Genomic DNA, 19,975 nt, shown 5'->3' on the forward strand with positions numbered 1-19,975 from the left:
CTCCAATCAAGGGCAACCCAGGAAAAACTAGACAGTACCTAGATCAGCGATCCTTAGCTAGTGAAATAATTATTAGCACCACTTCACAAGTATTATTATTCTCTTTCGTCTTCCGTTGTCGCTGAACAAGCAGAGTAGCAACATCGGAGGAGGCTATTGTTTATTTGTGCATATACAAATTTACGAATTTAACAAATATGCATGCATACGTCCTACCTCATTGATTTTTCATCAACCACTAAACTCACACAGTCACAGTTTTCATTTTGGGGACCACAGACCTAGATAAACAACAATTGCCTGACCTTTCGTAAAACGGATTAAAAACTGTGAACGGTCTTGCTATGATTTACTTGAAATTACTATTATATTAAAAGTGAAAATCTGGATTTGAATGCCAAAGCCCACTTTTATTCAAAAAAGCATTACTTTAGAGACTTAATACCAGCCGAGAGTGAAACCCCAAAAAATTCCACTGTGCACCAACTCAAAAGCAAAGTATAGAGAAAATTGCATGAATGAGATGATTTGTATGTGACTTCCAATTCGCCGCGCACCCACACAAATACAATAGCTTTGTGATTCGGGTGGCGTATGTATGCATGCATGTGGGAATACCTGCTCAACACTCAATCACACACCTACATACATACATATACATATTTGAATTCGCTCTGAGCGCACATCTATTGTGTGTTGGCGTTTAGTATATTCAGTTCGTTAGCACATCAGTTGCTTGAGATATTTTCGCCGAAGCGGATGGTTTGGTTATTTGGTCATACTGAACTCGCGCGTGTGTTTGTGTGTGTGAATGTAGTTTGAGTCTTTTTATAAGCGACACAAACAAACGAAAATTGTATTTAGTAAGAAATGTAAATACAATAAAATAATTATCATTACAATAAAAAAATATATATGTACATACAATATTTGCGCGTTTTTCATTTTGTGGTTAATAAAACAAAATTTTTGGTGTGAAAATATGCAAAAATTTGGTGACGGTACAATTTTGTTGTGCTGAAAATTGTAGGATTATTTGCTTTGCAAGCACTTTTCTGGCAACTGGAAAATATGAAAAAAAATATACATATTTAACTTAAATGTTTAAAAATTATAGATTAAAAAATATAAAACAACAACAAATACACATATAAGTGCAGTGCCAAAAAACAAATTGAAAACATAAAATTTTCAAATCTAAAAAACAAACAGAAACAACAAATTTATTAATAAACAATCAGCCAATTCCACATAAAATAATCAGCAAAATCTACAACGTAACGCTTTCAAAGCTAGCAGTAAGCAATCGCTGCTGATTATGATGAATTATAAAAATAGGTGCTTATACCAATTTAGAAAAAGTATTTTTTTAAATAGCATAAGTCTACTTAAAAAAATAAACTGGTAATTTTAGTATTATAAGTATATATAACTATTAAATAAAAAAAAAATTATAAAAGTGGACTTATGCCATTTAAAAAAAAAGTGCTTCCTAATTATGCAAAAGGAGCTAGCTGCTGTTATACATATATCCTACCAGTTCACCATCATAATTACTGAGTTTAACAAATTAAAATATTTCATTTACTATTAATCAACTTCACCCACATCCCTACCTCCTTGGCCCCCATATCACACACCTCTTTCCACTCAGCTTTTTATGTTGACTTAATTTTTGCTTTTCTACCAATCTGCTCCATTAACAAAAAAAAAAAAAAAAAAAAAAAAACACTCTCAAAGCGGTAAAGTGCTTGCTCACTTGCTTTCCTACGCCACCACCGCCGCACACCGATATCGGAAATATTCGTGTTTTTACCGTCGCACAAGTGCAAATTCATTCATTTCATTGACAAATGAATCCAACACAAAATAACAACAATACATATTATAATGTAAATAAAAAAAAAAAATTATATATATTTAGCTGCTATTATAGCAAAAATAAGCAAAGCAGTTCATGTGGTTGTTTGAAACAACAAAAGCAGGAAATAAAACAACAACAACAAAACATTTACAACACAAACAGACTACTTTAAGATTTAAGAATAAATGTAAATAAATAAGTAAAAATAAATATAAAACCCAAAAAATAACAAAAAAAAAAAAAAAAAACACAGAGAAACAAGCAACGAAACGATCGCGAAAAGCTACAAAAAAAAAAAAAAATAGCTGCGAAAACAAAATCCGCAGGAAGGTGTAAAAGTTAGTTCATCAATATTAAAAATACAAATACTTAAAAATACAACCAAAGCCACAATTTTGAACAGGTGGCAGTCCTTAATAAAAACATCAAAATAGACACTTTTTATTTTAAAATCGGTTATCAGCTATCTTTTGAAAATACGAGCTATTTCCTAATTTATTTGAGAAACGTCCTACTTAAGGATTTAATTCCAAAATGCCTTGTCTCAGAATTTATTTGAAAAATGCCCCATCTAAATAAAAATTGAATACATTTTGACGTAGGAGAACGCATTTTTGAAAAAATTTTGAGATGGGAAGTTCTCGAACCGATCTTTGAATCAAATCCTGGGATAAAGTGTTTTTTTATACTCAGCGTGCTTTGCACACAGAGTGTATTAACTTTGATTGCATAACGGTTGGTTGTACAGGTATAAAGGAATCGAGATAGATATAGACTTCCATATATCAAAATCATCAGTATCGAAAAAAAATTTGATTGAGCCATGTCCGTCCGTCCGCCCGTTAGCACGATAACTTGAGTAAATATTGAGATATCTTCACCAAATTTGGTGCACTAGCTTATCTGGAGCCAGAATAGATCGGTATTGAAAGTGAGCGAAATCGGATGATAACCACGCCAACTTTATATATATAAAAAATTTTGGAAAACACAAAAAACCTGATAATTTAATAAATAATTTACCTAGAATGTTGAAATTTGACATGTGGACTGATATTGACTCCTGAGAAAAATTTAAAAAATTTTTAAAATGGGCGTGGCACCGCCCACTTGCGATAAAATCAAATTTACAAATATTATTAATCAATAATCAAAAACCGTTTAACCTATCGTAACAAAATTCGGCAGAGAGGTTACCTTTACTATAAGGAATGCCTTGAAGAAAAATTAACGAAATCGGTTAAGGACCACGACCACTTTTATATAAAAGATTTTTAAAAGGGTCGTGGACGAATAAAATAAACTATATCTTTGCAAAAAAATGGCTTCATATCAATGATATTTCATTTCCCAAGTGTATTTATAACAACAAAATAGGAAAAACTTTAAATTTAAAAAAGGGGCGTAGCATCGCCCCTTTTATGACTAAGCAATTTTCTATGTTTCGGGAGCCATAACTCGAAGAAAAATTAACGGATCGTAATAAAATTGGGTACACAAATTTTCCCCATAGCAGGAAATATTTCTAGAAAAAACGGATGAGATCGGTTAAAGACCACGCCCACTTTTATATAAAAGATTTTTAAAAGGGTAGTAGGCGAAAATAATAAGCTATATCTTAGCGAAAAAGAGCTTTGTATCAATATAATTTTACTTTCTTAATTGAATTATAACATTAAATTGGAAAACACCAAAATTTTTGATAATGGGTGTGGCACCGCAACTTTTATGGCTAAGCAATTTTCTATGGTTCGGGACACATAACTCGAAGAAATATTGACGGATCTGTAACTCTGGTTTTAGATTAGGTTAAGAAATGTACGATAGTGAAGATAGAAATTAAGTTATAATGTATCAAGGCCAATACAGCTGTAACTCTGAACACAAATAGCGAATTGTATCAGATTAAGAAATGTACGACAGTGAAAATAGGATTAAGATAATGAGGTTGATACAGTTTCAGGTTGGCCGAGTTGTAAGATCATAAATGCAACCATGTCAACCAATGTAAAGAATAAGTAAAAAATACAACCATGGGAACTAATTAATAGAATAAGCAAAAATACATCACTGTAAAAGAAAGAAATGAAAGAAAGAGAAGATGGTGGACTTCGGGTTCATTATTGGCTGCACTTGGAGCACTGAAAAATAAAGTACTGATACAGATCGTAATGAAATTGCGTACATATATTTTCCTTATAGCATAAAATATTTCTAGTAAAAATGGACGGGATCGGTTAAAGTCCACGGCAACTTAGATATAAAACAAGTTTAAAAGGGTCGTAGACTAGAATAATAAGCTATAACTTAGCAAAAAATAGTTTTGAATTAATGATATTTCACTTATCAAGTTTTATTGTAGCAGGAAATGGGGAGACATTTTTTTTTTTAAACGGACGGTGCCACGTGTCATGTAGAAAAGTAATTTATCTGAAATGAAATTTGCAATTGAAGCTCACGCTGAGTATATAATGATCGGATACACCCGAACTTAGACACCTTTACTTGTTTTTTAATATTTTTAGATAGAACGGTTTCAAACTGGCAACCTAGAAAGGTTGATATTCCACTCAGCAGTCGATAATTTAGGCATTCTCTCTCAGCAAACTTCCTTTTTCGGGCATTTTATTTCACATTCTTGAAGAAATAATTCCTTCTTTCTCTACTCGAAAGACATTAGCTTATGTTCTTGCAAAAAAAACATGCTCCCAACAAACCTATTTAAAATTTATGAAATCAAAAAAACTTAGCTGCAGACGGTGTTATGAAAAGAAGTAGTCTAAAAGAAAAATATCTTCTACTGAAGCTAAAGATATTCAGAGAATTCTCACTTGTTGGTTTCTAAAGAGTATTTTATGTTATACCTATATTTTATCCGTCGAGTCGTATGTTTGAAACGCTCAGCTTTTGTGCCTTCGAAAATTACGAGTGAAAATTGGCGTGTAAGCCACTTATTTCAATCAGCTTACCGCTTACATATTAGACAAAAATAGTTTTCTCAGAAAACAATCTGAGTCAGAGCGAATGATTCTAATAATAGAAGGGGTATGCCAAGAGTAACTCACCTGCAGTTACCAGTCAAGTTGAACAAACCCTAGAAGCAACTTTCGTGTAACCAACAAAAATCTAAATTTTACAGTGGAAAGTTTTCAAGGTACAAAATTCTAAAAAAAAAAGTTGGGGCTATCTCACCTTTTGTAAAGTAACATAACGACAAATTTTGTCTCCCAGAATACTTTTGTTTGTTGGTTAGACAGTGTAACTTACACTAAAATTGATTTTAGGGCTCGATATGTTGATTTTTAAAAATACTTATATAGAGTTGAAACGAGTTGCAGAAACGTCTGCTGATATACGGCAATTATGTTGGAAGTCCTTGAGATATACTCACGGCACTTCTTGAGCTGAATATTACTTAATTTGATTTGTGTCCTATACTAAGTTGGGTTCAAGAAAATATATTTTACTAAAAAACAAGTTTCCTTAAAATAGCTAAACACAATTTCTAGAATGTTGAATGCGCGTTTTATCCGTTTTAAGGAATGTCAATAATTATTAATGACTTCGTCGAAACCGAACTTTAAGGCCAAATTTTGAAAATAAAATTCTGCCAGTATCATTCGTGTTTTATAAAAATGTTCATTAAAGATTTTGAATTGAATATAAAAAATTTAACACAAAATAAAAAACTGCAGTGGAAACTGTGACGGACTTTTCCTTGCGCCGGGGTATGCTCAGTCCGTCCAGAATCCCTGTGGAATTAGAGAAGAATCCCTATCGCCTCCTTTTAAAGAGAAAGATCCCGTTTTGTTGTTAAAAAAGAAACGTTATAAACTCTTTATTCCGAAATATTCAAACTACCCTTAAAGCTATGGCGACGGAGGTGGGAAACCACCGTCGGTTCTACGCCGATGGGGTTGGGAAAACCCCCACCGGGAATACGCTTAAACTAAAAATCTCAGACTACTTCGTAAAGAAAGTGGAGGTGGAGAACCACCACTTCCTCCCAGTCGGTGGAGTTGGTAAAACCCCCACCGAGTATATAGCTTAAGAATACCCTGCTCTTTCTGAAGGTTGCGGAGGTGGAAAAACCACCACAATCCCTCTAACGATGGGGTTGGAAAAACCCCCAAAGTTGCTAAAATAAAGAACTCGTGAGATGGAAAAATCCCAGGAGTCCCATTCACCGCTAAACAAGGCGTTAGCAGGCTACTATACCTAGCTGGCTACTCTGAATTTCCTTGTGTGATCTTCCTGTGATTTTACCACCTGTTATCCTCTGGTTGATTGTACTCCTCTCGTGATTATCCTCGTATTGTTACTTGTTTCCCATGAGTCTATGTATTCAGAGTCCCTGCTCGGGCGCCATTTGTGACGGACTTTTCCTTGCGCCGGGGTATGCTCAGTCCGTCCAGGATCCCTGTGGAATTATAATGTTCAACCAAAATATTTACCGTATGCGGGCAGAGAAAATTATTTAAACAAAGAAATTAGATGTTGTCATGAATGTTTACATGTATATTAGGGTAATTCAAAAATGATTATTTTGTATGTGTAAATTTAATTCATATAATTCAGTTTTGTACATTTTACATGCTATATGTATAAATTCATTGTAATTCAAGTAGGATTTATACACGTTTTAATGAGTTTTTGATAAATATTTGTAGGTTCGAATGTGTGGGCTCCAAAGCCGGTGGATTTGGGTCCTCACAAAACTAATGGAAATTTGTGTACTAAGGGATTTGAGACAGAAAGAATAATAACAGCAACTAACCGCTAACCTTTATATGTACCTACATATTATTATTCTGAAAAGCGGCTGTTTTCATGACTAAATAGCTTACTTACATGGCTACAGAGAACAAATATATTGTCGTTCCGATTACCACTTTTAATTTTGCTCTTGGAAAACCAACACAGCTGGTTGGTTATTCGCTTGGAACACATTTCGCTGCTCTGCGTGGAAGGCTAGCACGATTCAATTGTGTTTGTTTTCGACGAAAATTAACGGAATATTCTACCCTTTAATGCAAAAAATCAAAATGTGGGAGTCTGTCATTCGAAAATTGAAAAGTGTTAGTTATCCACGTAACTGAGCATGGCGGACCCATACAAAGTGGCATATATTTTGATTCTATGTCAAAGTGTCAAAATCGTACTACGCTGGCAGTTTAAATCAGTTGGTTCGGCAATGGGACCGACAGTATATTAAAAGAGAGGGCTTGAGAAGTAAATTTTCCACAAATAATAAAAATAACAGTAGGAATATTCGTTTTGAAATATGTGGGTGGAATTAATTTACACTTCGTGTTGAACTTTATAGAATGGTGATAAATAACGATGGTGTTGTTTCAATATGTTAGCTGTGTTTTCTTTCACGACTATATACGTTTACGCTTAAACTTTATATGGACTGCTAAGCGACAAACTTTAAATACACCTCTGAAATTGCTACGCATAAAATTAGTACTCCTAAATTTCAATACGCATTATACTCAGATGCAACTGAAATATGTGTCTGTGTATCACCCTCTGCACTAATTCCATGTATTCTATGCGCGTCCACTATCTACCACAACTGATTCAGCTATATGTGATACACAGAAATACAACAGAGGGTTATGTCTCCGCTCTTCGCTACACCCTGTAGCTGTAGCTAGTTGTTTAACCACTGCCGACAGATGGGTCTCCTAAGCGTTATCTAAGCGAGAATAGGCGTTTTTTTTTCACGCGCAAACAAAACGTATACGCGTGTATAAAAAACACGGCTGTTGTTAATTTATCTGACAGCAAAAAAACAACATCACTTGATTTAGAAAGAAAATTTTGGCTTAGATATAGCTTCGCTTGTTTTTTTCTGAGAAAAAACTGTTACCTGTTATACTAACAGGTTTCCCTCAACTAAAAATAACAGTGAAGGTTGTTCAGGTAACAGATTTATGTGGCACTATGATCGTAAGAAAAACGTAATGAGCGCTGTGAGCGTAATACTGTTTTCACACAGAAGCTTAATGATTTCATTTCACCTTCTAATGAAATCGTAAATTTTTTGCTTTCACACAGAAGTAACTGCTCGATTAGTATGAAGGATGAAATTTCAAGCGAATAAAATGACAATGCTATATGACACAATCATGGCGGAACGATACAAGGTGGCAACATGGTGACATACCTACATACATAAATAAGAATTCCATGTAATTTGTTTTTGTAAATTCGATGGACAAATGTCAAAATCGTACTGCGCCGGAAGTTGATGTATCAAATCAAATAAAAAAAGGTTATAATCAGCTGTTCGATGCGGCCACCTTGTATCGTTCCGCCATGCAGACAATGACATTTACTTTGACAAATGACATTTTTAAGCACTGAACACACCAAAAACTAAGAAATTGAACGCTCCCAACAGCGTTGCATTGTGCTTTTGACTTCATTAGGCATTCGATTAGCTACTAATGAAATAATTATAGATTCGAATTTTGTAGGGAAGATTGAGCTCAATAAGCGTCTTAATGTAGAAAAATGCCTTTATTATTCAATAAGCCGTCTGTGTGAAAACAGTATAAGATTCTTTTTAAAATTGCTTAATAATGACAATTTCTCTTGACCAAAAAATTAATTGAATTGACACTAACAAGATCAGTTCTAACGAAAATTTTTCTACTTATTATTCCAGAAACAAAATACAATTTTCCAAATTTAGAAAAATTTAAAAATAACAATAATTATCATTAAAAAAAATTAATTTTCTGGCCTTGAGCTCGAATCGAACCTTGAAAAATGTTTATGATTTTTAATAAATTTTTGGAAAAATTCCATTGAAGGCTTTTTTTCAAAACAGCAACAAAAAATCCGTTTTTGTTTTGGTTACTTTGTGTTGATGCTCATTTGTATCTGATCCATGTCTATTAACAGTTCGTTTCTGTGGCATGTGTCTCCACAAGTCTGACAGAGTTTTGGTATAAGTTGAATAAGAGAAAATGCAGAGTAGTTTCGAGTGCATGGCGGTTTCGGCACAATAATATTAACTAATACAGTTAACTGAAATAAATGAAGGCCACGGTATCAAGCTGGTTTACAGGATATAGTATAGTATGCAAATAGATTTTAGACAAAACATACCAAAATGATAGCTTGAGAGACTCAACCCCAAACAGCACCAAACAAATTTACAACAATTGCGCAAAAACAAATAGCTTAATATACATATTTATATGTACATATATAGTCACTATTAAATAATAATAATAGTTAGCGTAAAAACAACTTTACAACAATAATCAGCGTAGTCGTATTCGTTGTCATTAATTTTTACGTCTGTCATGTGCTCGGTTTGATTGTGGACCACGCTCTTAGTTAACCAGCCAGCCAACCCAGCTGTCACTCTCTAGTATGAAAGCAATCCGGTTCGCAAACCCTCAAATAGCAACAACTAAATAATCAACAACATTAGTACAATTATGGAAGCAATAGAGATGAACCGACGGTGATCAAACATGAGGAGATGGCGGTTCAGTTAAGTCCTCATCCAACTAATATTTAAACTAAACAAAAAATATGTATGTACATATATACAAGCGAGATCCGAAATCATACATAACTTAGTTTAACATTTGTATATATATTTGTACTATTGTTCGTATAAGTATCAAATGTTCGATTAAAAAACACAAACAATTTTTATGCGATATCAGCGAGTTTGCTTGACTCTCTGTTTTGATCTACTGTTGGCTGAATAGTTAAATTGTTCGTGCAAATTTGTGTCTACATATAAATATACAATAAATATGTACATATGTATTTGTGTTTGTGGGTTTGTTTGTGCCTTCATAGCGAAATTGAAAGCGCAAAAATTGCCCATTCAGTTCATTCAGCATTCAATTGCTGCTGTTCATACAGTGACTGTGACGACGACAGCGACAGCAGCAGCGGATGAGGACGATCAACATGATTAAAAAACACGATCTTCATCAATGTGTATGTATACATATGTGTCTGTGTTTGCCAGAAGTTATAATGAAAAAAACCAACTTCGTAATCACATTTCGCGTATGAATGTACCCAAGAGAGTACGTAATTATACATATATATATAAACGGGTCATTCCATGGCTTTTCACATGGTTTTTTAAATGACTTCTTTTACTTAAATTATTTATTTAAAATACAAATGTGCCTATCAGTGAGCTTTCGTATTATATCAGATTAAGCACTAAATTGCAAAACCAGTGTTCGGATTTCGACCTCTAAATTATTAGATTTACCACTTCGTTTAGTGAATTATAAAATTCTCCAACCTAACTTTGAAATCAAATATGTACATACTTTTTTTAACAAAAAAAATTGGCGTATCTACCTTCAAGCAGGCATAGGCTGAGTTTCTCTTCCAATTTGCATCATGCCGACTCCGACGCAAATAGGAAGAAAAGCTCAGCCTTAAAATCTCTTTGGTGGTTATTGCGCCTTGCATTTATTTTACATTCATACCTAGTAAAATATCACAGTTGCTTTGCGACTGTTCCGGCAATTCTTTACTTTCGCTCACAACTGCCAAAACTTGTCCAAAAATATCGGGAGAGGTGTCAAAAGACGCGGTTTGGACCCAGGATCACTAATACGAAAGCGGAAATTGGTAATTTTATTTCTCTTCGGAGATATTGCAAACAAATTTTAAAATTTTCATGTGGGTGTTGCAGTTTTGTTGATTTTGACAAGAAAAACTGTGGGTAAAAGTGTTTTGCGCGGATACAGTTTTGGCCTCCAAGCCGGTGTTGAACCCACCCAGGGTAATTCTTTATAAGCGCGGTCGAAGGTTTAAGTTTAATGTTTTTGTTTAATTTAATTTTATTATGTTAATTAATGTTAGTTGATTTTCTCTTAAAAGACTGTTGTCTTACATGTACAACCGCTGTTTGTTGTTAAATAAATAAATAAATAAATATCTTTTGACAGAAATAAAAATTTTAATTTCCGCTTTCAGATTGGTGATGCTGGGTTCAAAGCGCATCTTTTGACACGTCTCCCGATATTTTTGGACGAGTTTTAGCAGTTGTGAGCTAAAGTAAAAATTACCACTTTTCCTTCTCGTACAGTGGAGGGTTTCCGTTAACAATAAGCGTCAGCAAAGCAAGTAGGCTCTGGCCTTTTCTCCATCTGCCTTTTTTTGCCGGTCCTAACTCTTGCTTGATGATTTTTTGAAAAATTCTTCATGCAAAATTTTGTTGAATTGATAATGGAATGACCCTCATACATAGAAGCATATCTATTATGAAAACGATTGTAGATCTAACTATATGACTACCAACCCGGTATGTCGGCTTTTATTGCCGTCAGTTGGTAAGTTTGATTGCACACATACATACGACACGTATGCAGTCCATACAATTATGTGGCATAAGTGAGTGTGTGTATGTGTATATATGTGATTTGTGTGCTGGAACGCTCATCCGGCCCCATCCGTTCGCCTAATTACATACATGCGTACAAAGCAAGCACAGCATGTATACACATACAAACGTATATATAAACATATAGACATTTACGTATCTGTACACACGAATCAACGCCGAACAGCCCGACAGCGTATAATGGCCGGTCGTTTGATCGTCGTTCGGTTATATTGCTGCTGCCACAGCAAAAATTTGAGAATGAAAAATTCGTTCAATTAACAAAAACGAAGAACCATAAACAACAACGACAACAAGCAAGTAAAAACTGAAAAGGAATTTGAAAAAAAAATAATAATAATAATAATGTAGAAAAAAAGAGAATATGATGAAGCAAGTTGAAAAAAGGCAAGAAAAAAATGAACGGAAAAATGAAGTGAAGCAAGATCGCTTACGGGCGGCATAAACATACATATGTACATATACATATTTTTACGTGTATATATATGTATGCGCGTGAAAGTATGTATGTATATGCAACTATGCTATACGGGCGAATTAAGTATTTCCAGCGAATTGGACATTAAACACACTTTTCTACAGCTTTCCATATAAACAGGTACACCAAGCAGCAATGATCCACACCTACATGCATACATATACAAACACACGCAAATACAATAAAAATACAAAAATACTTTCATTTTATAAAGTGGTAAACTTTTTGTTGTTGTTGTTGTGCAGCAATGATGGTGATCGTTCGATGGCACCGGCATTCATTAAATTTCATTCAGACCAAATTGAATTCGCCGGAAATGGGCGAACGCCAACACACAGATATGAAAGAAAGAGAGCGTGGAAAGGAGTGTTGGAGAGGAACAATGCTTTAATGGCGTTTAAAAAGGCCGGTAGAATACTCCATGTAGGCGCAAGAGAAAAAGTTTTGAGGGAGATAAAAAGTGAGTGTGAATGGGATGCATTTTTTTTTTTTTTGAGCGAAAGCAAATTGAAATCGTGAGTGTACTTTTATGAGTGAGAGTGGGGTTTTTTGAGAGCGCGAGTTTCTGGATAATAGCACACATTTTATTTTTCACATTGGCAGACATAATTTCATTGAAACGACATTTTATGAGAATGGTTCCAATTTTATGCATAAGTATGAGCGTAATTCTATTCATATAAGTGAGTAAAATGAAAGTCTCATAGTAGGTGTGCAAACACGAATACATAAATGCGAGCTCTCAACATCTTATGAGTACACTTAGGATACTTTGAGTGACTTTTTCAGAACCGGAAACATGCAAAGGCGAATTCTCTCACTTTTTGAGTACTTCTACTCAATTTTCACATGATTCATCTACTCTCTTTGCCTTCGCATTTGCGCTCACTGCCTATGCGCATGTAGTAACAGACTATGTTTTCCACTCATACAATGTAACTTACGCTCATCGCCCACTTCATTTTAAACACCACTCAGCCCTCACTCTTTTTTCCATGAATGCATTTGTGTTTGTATGCGTCACTCTCATTCTCTTTTGCATATAGTATATGTGTGTTAGTAAACTAGTTGGCATGTGGGCATTTGTAGCATAAAGGCAAACAATTTTCTGTCGGTTAGCGGCTAATCGTGCACATTAGCGTAGTTCATTTCGCTTAAAAAAGTTTGTGAGTTAAAAACTCGTCAAACGTAGCGCTCGTCGTGCGATCAGAATTAAAACGTGTGGAACGGATCCAAACGTTTATTGTGGATATTTTTCATATTAATTTTTTATAAACGATTTTTTCGCGTTTGTAGCAAACGAAAACGCTACATACACTAAGAGAAAAAAACGCTGCTTAATTAACAAACAAATAAAAAATACAATTGTTGTAAGAATAATTTTAGAAGTTCTAAAATTTTTACATGGACTGTGTGCTGTTGTTGGAAAGCAGAGTGTAGTGCAAATGAATGAATTTGTGTACGTGCTAAGGTCTATAAAAGCAATATTTGTATATTTTTAATTGAAAAATTAAAAGAAAAAAATTCAAATAAGAAATATAAAATTTGCGAAATTGAAAAAAAAAGTTCTTTACTGAGCGGTGGTGGTTTCGAAAGCATATCCTTGATTAAAACGAAAAATAATAAAATTATCAACAAAAATTCTAATCTGTGCGTTTTCTATATTTCATTTTTAGATGCCTGTAAGCTTGTGAGAAATCAGCAAAAAAATTATTTCCAACTGAATAGCTATGAAATGCATAAAAAGTGAGGAAATAGTGAAGCACAAGCAAATACAAAATTCACAAAAGTAAGCAGTTTATAAAAAAATATATTGACCACCTAAACAAAAAGTTTTCAAAAATATTACGTACTACTGCAGAAAGCAAAATAATTACTTATTTAAAAAAAAAAAAAGTAAAAATAAAACGTGAACCGGGCCAACAATCAGTTAAAAGAAAGCTAGTGTCAAAGAGAAGTGTCAAAACAGTATTTACACCGGCAAGCGGGCAAAAAGTGAAAAAAAATATATAACAAATGTCTGTAAAGTTTTGAAAAAAAAAAAAAAATTGTTTTTTTACTCAATTAAAAATATTCACACAACAACAAGAAAATTTATGAAAATGCATTAAAATAATTTTTTCTGCTAAAAAAAAGTTTGAAAAAATTATATTTTATAAAATTTATTTCAACCACATTGTTGACTGCCGCTTATACAACACTACAACACCAATTTTTCAAAGAATTTTTCGTTGGAGAGGAAACAACGTTTGGATTGCTTTTAACATTTTTTGTAAGTTGTTCCAAACAATTACATAAAAATTTTAATTTTATCGTGAAAACAAACTTTGAGATTCCTATGTATGTATGTATATACACATATTTTAGCAGCTGAACTTTTGAGCTGAAACTGGTTACAAAATAAATTTATATGGAAGTAGAACAGTCTTCAAATTTTACAGAAAATCATTATTATAGAACCGAATATCGAATGATATAAACATTTCATTATTTTTCTAAAAGATATATTATTTAAGAAAAAAATATTGTCAACCATTTTTGGAATTTTATGCGTAAATTTATTTAATATAATTAAAAATCTGAAAATAGGTACAACTCTTAAGCTCAATAAATTTTATAAAGGTGGCTTAAGAAAAATGGCAAAAAAAAAGAAAATTTTTTGTACTGAATTTTCCGGACGAATTTTTTGAATTTCTTTTTCTGAAGGCATAATATTTTTTTCCATATGAAAACAACTGTTGTTCTATGTACATTAGACTGGGTCGATTTATTAACCGATATGGCGCCATCGATTTTTCGATAGGATTTGGGGCCAGGAAAAAAAAGCTCCAAAAAATAATATTCGAGCCTGCGGATAAAAACGGCGAAAGGGTAAATTTTTCGACCAAAACACTCCCCAAAACCCAAAAAGTATTTTTTTTTTTTTTTTTCAAAAAACTGTTATCGCTAACGTTTTTACAACAGTTTTTTGAAAAAAAAAAAATATTTTTTGGGTTTTAGGGAGTGTTTTGTTCCAAAAATTGACCCTTTCGCCATTTTTTTTTTTTTTGCAGGCTCGAAAATAATTTTTTTGGGTATATGTAGTGGAACTTTTTTTCCTGAGCCCAAGTCCTATCGAAAAATCGATGGCGCGATATCGGTTAACTTTCGTCCATACAAATCGACCCAGGTTAATGTACATACATCGAGAAATTGCGACGAAATAAGATTCAAAAAATGCAAGATTTGCAGTATAACGGTTTATTCTCGAGCACAAGCGAGAATTTCAAAACCCGAGAAGCTCGCTAGCTTTACGAGTATTTCGAGATACAAGAATCTGAATCGTGATAAGCCGAGAGGCATTTGGTTAAGTTCTAACAAATTTGGAAGAGTTACGAATTTATTATACTACAAAATATTGCTCTCTGTACAAGGCTTAACATTTCATACGAACACTTGAACTTTCCACTTTTAGTCCTTCCATAGTTTCTTATACACCAGAATTGAAAATGACGAATAAATCTTTAGCAACATGTTGCATCAACACCGATGAAAGGAGAAATCATGGTATTTCCAAGTGTTGGTATGACCCTTAATTTAAAAACAATTCATCGGTTTAAGGCACTTTTTTAAACTTTTTATACCAAATTTAAAACCACTCAATTTACTACTGCGTTTTTTTAGTTTTATTCGGTTTCAATTTGAAACTTAAACAAAACCAAAATTGTGTAAAAAATCCAAAAATTGAATCTTGTAGTCAGTTCTAGACTTGAAACAAAGCCAAAAAGTGTCAAAAATCTAAAAATAGATGTTTTTAAAACAAACCACAAGAAAAAACTTTGTGATGAAAATTTAACAGTAAAAAATTTCACTTGAGAAAAGTCTTGCAAGCCTTAGGTTCTTTTTCGCAACATTTTATATATACAAGGTGTTATGATATGTTTCTTACAAAGATGTGAAAGCTCAGTAGGTAGAGCAAGCTACTAGCATCCGTGGCACGTCGATTCGAAACTAGGCCACCACTCGCATTTTTATTTTTTTTTTTACCTGCAAGTGTAGACCTGTCTAGTTTAAAATTTAAACATAGTTCCATGTATTCATGATATTGAAACCTAATTTTGTTTGGTCATATATGTAGTGCAAAAAAGTTTCAGATTTAAGCCCGAACTTTTAACCGTGTACCAATTTCATTTTAATTTTAATAAACATTGAATTTTCACATTCAATTTTTTTCTTTTTAAACGGTAAAGTCTTTTATAAAAGTTAAGTCTAGATAACACGAAACTGAGGGTAATGTTATAACATTTGCTCAATATAAATTGTTTCTATTCGTAATAACTTACTGAATTTTTTTCCTTACATGATTTGTTTTATTACTTTCGTTTATTGTTTACTGAAATCTTCTCAATTCAACTAACCTTTACTTTTTAGAATTTCCCTTTGAGATTTGCTTAGGAGATACAACTTTTCATTTTACTAAACAACTTTTGTTTAGGAATAGAACAAAAAGACCTGTGCTACATTATACATATCTTCCAAGGCTGCATAACAACGTTATTTTCATCAAAAAAAAAAAAAAAAGAAATGTATTGTTGATAATAGAGAAAAATTACAAAATTAACAAACGGCCATGGTTACTAAGGCAGGTTTCTGAATTTCACTTTTTCATTAGCTAGCTTTTTGGGAGCTTAATATTGAACTTGAAATCTTCAACATTCATAAGGCAGATATGCCTTTATCAACTCAGCTATATGAATGCCACGCTGCAAGTTTTGTCTGTCTCTAAGTATTGCATTTTTGTTGCTATTCCTTTTATACACAATTTTGGTACATATGTATACTACATATATGCACTTTAATCCTAATTGTGTGGAATAATTATAGGCGCGCTCTAAGAGCTTAGCAACATTGGGTTTATAGCTGTGCTTTTATAAGCAGTACTTCCGCTGTTCACTAATATATCAATATTATTATGTGTATTTGAATAGTGAAATAGGCTCATATTGCTTTATAAAATTTTTTTTGTAACAGATATTAAAGAAAAATTACAAAATCATTTTGTTTTCATTTGTTTTTCAATATTCTTAACGTTTTTTTTTTTCAAACGAAAAGATTCCGTTTTGCTGATATCAATAAACAGTCTCAAAAAATTTCGTTTTCGAGCTGAGTATTTTTTCCATATAAACTTTACACAAAAAAAAAGGTCAAACTTCGAAAAATCAAGGACAAACTAAATATTTTGAGTTCGATTTTGATATTACCGAAACTAAATTTTTGTTGATAAATTTTCTTGATACCAATACAAAAAAAAATATAATAATAATAATAAAAAATTTTAAATTTGAAGATACTAAAAACATTTAAAAAATTGTGCTGATTTCTTTGTTGTTGTTTTTCTTAATTTGGACGGTTAAAAAAAAAGTGTTTCTGGTTGAAAAGCAATTTCCTTTTTTATTTATATCTACTTTCAAATATTAAGTGATCTCAAGGCCAGCTTTAAAAGCAATAATTAATGCCGTTATATTTGTTATACTATTTGCTCTGAGCGGTGGTGAAAAAACGAATTTTGTGACATAGGCCTGATGAAGTATACAACAACTTCATGTAAAGAAGTTTAAAACAACTCTCAAGAATTTGAATTAATTTATAAATAATACAACAAAACGACTGCTGGATAGAATATCCTATCTTGGCCATCGTTTCAAAAACGCTTTATTTCATTAGCGAGCGCTCTATCTCATCATATTATTTAATGCCTCGTATATGGGCATACATTTAATAGATGTTTAATATCTATCGTTTATGAAACATTTTCGCAGCCGATATAGGTTGATATTATACTCAGCAGTCGAAGTGTCATTTTTAATTATATAAACAGATATGAAGTCATGCGCAATATATACACATACCCCAACCAATAAAAAAGGTGTGGCCCCCAATTTCAGATTTTGAGAGTGTTTTCGAAATTAAAAGTTCGTATACAGTGTTCGTAAACACGGCCTACAGACCTTTAGCTTGTGGTGTCTCGAAGGAAGTATATTTTCACTGTCACACAATATTTAAAAAAAAAAATTTTTAATTCTAGTTGAATTTTTCAAACTAAGGCTGTGTGCGAGTTGACCTAAATTTCTACCAAAATAGAGAAAAAACCTAAATCACTGGAAACTGTCGGCAAGGCAGTGCAAAATAAAAATTTAGAATTTTTATGAGCATACTTTTCAACCTAAATTCAAATATCAAATTTCAAAAACAAAAATATTGATTTTTCAATATTGTATATGCAAATAAATGGCTCTTCTCCATTCAATTTAAGTAAATCATAGATCATAGAGCGATGATCCCTGCTGCGATTAATGTCCGATCGATTGTATGTGATGGTGAGCTCAATTTTGTTCAAGCTGATGTTGGCGACACAAGAATTGGATCCTTCTCAAATATGGACCACAATCTGAACATATTTGGCAGCCAAGTGCACTAATTGACCTAAATAAGTTATTGGAGGCGTACCAACATCACAGTATTGAATTCGAGATTGTGGAAAAGGTCAATGTGCACGTGCTCCACTATGTCCGAAAAAAAGCCTTATAAAATGGAGCCACTGCATTTAAGCGTGAAAATGTATCAAAAATATCAAATTTCCCGTATTGTTATTAATTTCACAGCAGAAATAAACAATTTAGGTTTTCAAATCAACTCGCACAGTTTTGACAGGTTTTTCCTAAATTATTGCAGTGCTGGAAAGTTCCAGTGGAATATTAGTTTAGGTACCTCAAATTTAGGCGAACTCGCACCCAGGCTAAATAGAACTATTTTTGTCTCTTTAGTGGAAATATATTTTTTATCTCTCCTTGTACTTGTTTCTCTCCTTGAGCAACTTTTATTTTGCAGAAGTGGAGGATTCACACTGAGAGTACCCAAAAAACCGAAAGAAATGTAAAAGTTATTTTCTAATCGAAATGTATCTATCGTGCAATAAATGTTGTTATTATAAACCCATGGCGGAACGATACAAGGTGGCAGCATGGTGACATACCTACAAACAGAAATAAAAATTCCATATACTTTGTTTTTGTAAATTCGATGGACAAATGTGAAAATCGTACTGCGCCGGAAGTTGATGTATCAAATCAAATAAAAAAAGTTAATAATCAGCTGTCCCATGCTGCCACCTTGTATCATTCCGCCATGTATAAACCATTGTTAATTGGTTGAGAGTTATTTCGGCTTGAGAGTTATCAGCTCTGCTAACACGTTCTCCATTTTATATAAGACAAGTGTGATAGCTTCTGCATAGACGCCAAAATTAGAAATAGAACCGATCACCTGAGTTTTTATTGACTATCGTGGTCTCATTCTGTTTCTCTTTTTATCACCCGCTGAAGATAGTTAGCCCTATGCACCGCCATATTCAAAACGCTAAAAAGTAGCCTCATATTGAACATCCTGTCAGGCAGTTGACTGATAAAATATCACACCCGCTCGCTATTTTCGTGATTGATAAGTTCAGTATTTTGAATTTGAGTTGAAGTAAAAAGAAATAGTACCTAATACATTCAAACTATGACTTTTTTAATTATTACATACTAAATAAAAATATATAAAAATAAAATATAATTTTGTACATTTTTTTTTTAAATACATACGACTTAACAAATATTTTCTACAATTTTCTCTCACCCAAAATGGCGCACATAAATGTTTTCTCTATTAAAATCAGTAAATTGTATGCCAAGCATTTGTAACGCCCGGCTCACATCCGGTGTTGCTATGCGCGTAACCAATGTGTGTTTCGTAGTCCATATGTGTACATATGTACAAACAAACATATTTTGTATATATGTATGTATGCCCACATACATAGTATGTATGTAGTTTTGTATTGAAACGTACTTGTTTTTGTGCACAACAACGATCGCCACAATCACGCTTGTGCTCCTCTCCACAGCAAAAAAAGTAAATAAAATGAACAACAACACAAACAACACGACACGATCTACTAATCTTTTGACCTCGACTACGGCCGCATTGCGCTTCGCCTCACTATGCCGTTCCATAGAGCTCAATTATATGAATGTACATATGTTTGTGTGTAGTGATATGTGCATACATATGTATGTGTGTGTTTACTGATTATGTGTGCTTCAATATCGCCATGATCACATTGCCCATCCGCTGCTGCTGCTCGAGTTAATGGTGAACGGTGGAACGAGTAAGCGAGGGGGTGGACGGTTGTGGATCATTTGAG

The 19,975-nt window shown here is 33.1% G+C and overlaps 1 protein-coding gene across 4 annotated transcripts in view; it reads left to right on the top strand.

The window, feature by feature from the left end:
• Positions 1-296: 296 nt before the first annotated feature.
• The window catches only part of sty (sprouty), a 71,862-nt gene continuing 52,183 nt past the window's right edge, over positions 297-19,975 (top strand). Inside the window, exons 1-2 of one of the 4 annotated variants that reach the window (XM_067789929.1) lie at positions 297-1,338; positions 13,428-14,023. The gene's annotated coding sequence lies outside the window, so the exon portion shown is untranslated. Of the gene's footprint in view, positions 1,339-8,781; positions 13,223-13,427; positions 14,024-19,975 lie in introns of those variants that run through there. The other 3 variants (XM_067789932.1, XM_067789930.1, XM_067789931.1) reach the window with 3 other exon arrangements.

Source organism: Eurosta solidaginis, chromosome 5, assembly GCF_040869045.1.
Source record: "Eurosta solidaginis isolate ZX-2024a chromosome 5, ASM4086904v1, whole genome shotgun sequence".
Taxonomy (NCBI): domain Eukaryota; kingdom Metazoa; phylum Arthropoda; class Insecta; order Diptera; family Tephritidae; genus Eurosta; species Eurosta solidaginis.